The sequence below is a fragment of the Saccopteryx bilineata genome, chromosome 6 (assembly GCF_036850765.1).
Source record: "Saccopteryx bilineata isolate mSacBil1 chromosome 6, mSacBil1_pri_phased_curated, whole genome shotgun sequence".
Taxonomy (NCBI): domain Eukaryota; kingdom Metazoa; phylum Chordata; class Mammalia; order Chiroptera; family Emballonuridae; genus Saccopteryx; species Saccopteryx bilineata.
Window position 1 is genome coordinate 122904583 of NC_089495.1, and position 3849 is coordinate 122908431.

The following is a 3849-nucleotide window of genomic DNA, read 5'->3' on the forward strand; positions in this document are numbered from 1 at the left end:
TCCTGACCTCACAACAACCTGTGTACCTTACACATTATCCAATAAAAATGTGGTGTTGTCCTGGAGGACAGCTGTGATTGGCCCAGCCACCCACAACCATGAACATGAGCAGTAGGGAATGAATGAATTGTAATACATGAGAATGTTTTATATTTTTAACGTTATTATTTTTTTATTAAAGATTTGCCTGCGAGCCAGATGCAGCCATCAAAAGAGCCACATCTGGCTCACAAGCCATAGGTTCCCAAACCCTGCCCTAGCTGGTCTGCTCTGGTAAGAGGTTTTGGGTGTTTTCATTCCACCCAGGAAAATGCAATCCTTACTGGAAATGGGATGTGCTAGAGGGGAACTGACTTATAAAGACAGAAGTCCCTGCCCCTGGTCCCTGATTGGCCCATCCTCACACAAACAAGCACTCCAAATTTCACAGTTTGATTGGTCCAAAATGCACTGTCCTTATTGGTCAGAATGGAGTCACTCTAATTGGTTGGTGAAGAAGCCGCTGGAGGCAAGCAGCTTTGATTGGATGGTAAAGCCTCAGTCATACTGGTTAAAATAGGATGCCAGAACCTTCTTTATTTACTTTTTTTTTTTTTTTGTATTTTTCTGAAGCTAGAAACGGGGAGAGACAGTCAGACAGACTCCCGCATGTGCCCAACCAGGATCCACCCAGCACGCCCACCAGGGGGCGACGCTCTGCCCACCAGGGGTCGATGATCTGCCCCTCCGGGCGTGGCGTCGCTCTGCCGCGACCAGAGCCACTCTAGCGCCTGGGGCAGAGGCCAAGGAGCCATCCTCAGCGCCTGGGCCATCTTTGCTCCAATGGAGCCTTGGCTGCGGGAGGGGAAGAGAGAGACAGAGAGGAAGGAGAGGGGGAGGGGTGGAGAAGCAGATGGGCGCTTCTCCTGTGTGCCCTGGCCGGGAATCGAACCCGGGACTTCTGCACGCCAGGCCGACGCTCTACCACTGAGCCAACTGGCCAGGGCTTACTTTTTAAAAAGATTTTATTGAGCCTGACCAGGCGGTGGCGCAGTGGATAGAGTGTCGGACTGGGATGCGGAAGGACCCAGGTTCGAGACCCCCGAGGTTGTCAGCTTGAGCGCGGGCTCATCTGGCTTGAGCAAAAAGCTCACCAGCTTGGACCCAAGGTCGCTGGCTTGAGCAAGGGGTTACTTGGCCTGCTGAAGGCCCCCGGTCAAGGCATATATGAGAGAGCAATCAATGAACAACTAAGGTGTCGCAGCAAAAAACTGATGATTGATGCTTCTCATCTCTCTCCATACCTGTCTGTCTGTCCCTATCTATCCCTCTCTCTGACTCTCTAAAAAAAAAAAAAAAAAAAAAGATTTTATTGATTTGAGAGAATCAGAGAAGAGGGGGAAGGAGTGGGAAGCTTCAACTCGTAGTAGTTGCTTCTAGTACGAGCCTTGACTGGGCAAGCCTGAGATTTCAAATTGGCCACTGCAGTATTCCATATGAATGCTTTATCCACTATGCTACCACAGGTCAGGCTCCAGAACCTCTGTTATAAGGGCTGGCTCACATAGCGGAAACATAGTGCAGGCAGGTGGTTCAGTGCAGGTTTTTCTCTGAAGTGCAGTTTGCACAACAGGCTTCTCCTGTTTAAAAGAGCCCTTTTTAATAGGTATCTTCTTTCTCAGGGTACACAGACTAAAACACACAGTCATGAGTACACACACAGTGCTGTGGCCATACTGAGGCCTCCTGACAGGATGGGAAATGTGATAAAGAGGAAGTCAAAATGGAGAAAGGCAGCAGGCTTAGATGCTTCCAACTTTTGCGAACTTTATAAAAACACATCATTAGGGCTGCTCTCAGGCTGCAGAGGGGGCCAGTGGTTTCCAGTACTCACACTGAACAGTTGAAGGGCAGTTCACTGTTGAACTACGTCCCTGCCTGGGCCCAAGTCTCAGAACTCAGACCTTCCCTGCCTTCTAGTCCACATGGACTCCGCCCATTTCCAGAAATGGCTCCTTTTCATGACTGTAACTGTTCCTATTCTCCAGACCTGAGCGGTGTGCTAAGTAGGGGTGTGGGTATGCCTGAGGTACACTGCCTCCCACCAGGACAGCCATGTAGGGTCCAAGGTGAGAGGGCCCAGGACCCTATAGATTCCCAGGAAACTTCATCTATTTGCACCAGTAAGCAGAACAAGTATCATTTGTGTTGTTGAACAAATAATCATTTTCTATGCATGCCAAGATATCATAAAGGTTGGGCCACAGTTTACCAGTTGTGATATTGTCTTATTTTTTTTAATTTTGGTTCACAGTAAAAAATACATTTTATTTTATTATATTATTTTTTTTGAAAAGCAAATTTTTATTCTCTAGAAATATATATAAAAAAGAAAAATTCCCACAAAAGATACTATTCTCGCATTTTCCCATCTTCTTTCTCTTCTTCAACACCCCAGATATAAAGGACATTATTATAACTTATTAAACTTCACATAGGCCTGGCTTGTGGTGGTGCAGTGGATAAAGCGTCAACCTGGAATGCTGAGGTCTCCAGTTCTAAACCCCAGGCTTGTCTGGCCAAGGCACATATGGGAGTTGATGCTCCCTGCTCCTCCCCCTTTTCTCTCTGTCTCTATCTATGTATCTTTCTCTCTCTCCTCTCTAAAATGAATAAATAAAGTCTTAAAAAAATACTTCACCCAGGTGTCTAGACAATGCTCCATCGATGTATTCTTCTGTGTTTGCAAGCTACGTGTTCATATAGCCATCTGCAGATACTAGGTAGCCTTTGTACTCCATTCCCCACTTAAGTTTCACTGTTACTGGCTTTCTTGTTAATCCATTGAGGAAAGGTTTGGGATTGAGGGGGTTGGGCAAACAATGTGTAAAAAGTGTGTTAGTTTTGCTCACTTGTATTTTGCCTGATTGGTGCATGAGCACGGAGAAGCACCATGTGTGTATAGTCTATGTAAGGCTGTGGGTGCTTACCCTTAGGGTGGTAGATTGCAAATTGCTGATTGCCCACCACCATTGGGATGAGCCATTGTTTGCTACTGTTTGCCAAAGAAAGGGTTTTTCCTCTAGCCTGTTTTTCTGGAGAGCTCAGAGAGAGAGGGAAGCAGTTTTCCCTGCCTGCTTGCTAGTCCACTATTGCAAGACTTTAATAAATGAAATGGCCCACCATTTTCTGGCACCACAATTTCTTTATTGTCTGCCCGAATCCAATGTGAACTTGCATGGCCACGGACACCGGACTTACAAGGGGCAAACCCATTGCAACTATGAGCAAATGAAGGCTACTCACCACTGACCCAGCTGCCATCAGACCCTTGAGACTGGAGCACCTACAGCAGAGCACATATTGTGATAAGTGCCAAGGAACTGCAAAATTGTTAACATCAGTATTTTAAAAGGAAGAGTCCCTTACCTCTCCTTTCTGAGGAAGAAAAAACAAGAAGAATGCAAGAAGAAGAGCTTGCAGGGGCAAAAGTCAGCTAGTCATAGTTTAACTATTTCCTATAGTTCTCTGGAAGGACTGATGCCACTTGCTAAACAGAACAAAGAAGATAGAACCTATCTGAAAACCCCTTCCTCTTCTCCTTTCTCAAAAACCTTTAGGGAACAATGTTTATGTACCTTAATTAAAAATTCCTACACTAATCCTGACTCACTCTCCCATCCTGGAGTCATGAGAATGACATATACTTAGACAAAGGGATCACGAGCCCCGCCCCTTGCATGAAAACCCTGTATTCTGTGACATTTTATATGCTTTCTCATAATCATCATTTTGAAATTCTTTGTATGTGCAAAACTTGTAAAGCAAGCGGGGACTAACTTTAGACTTTAAGGTGACCAACTTTTTTAC

At 45.6% G+C, this 3849-nt stretch overlaps 1 pseudogene; it reads right to left on the reverse strand.

Moving 5' to 3' along the window:
• Nucleotides 1–2391: 2391 nt before the first annotated feature.
• On the reverse strand, nucleotides 2392–2915 carry LOC136309374 (small nuclear ribonucleoprotein F pseudogene; annotated as a pseudogene).
• Nucleotides 2916–3849: the final 934 nt, after the last annotated feature.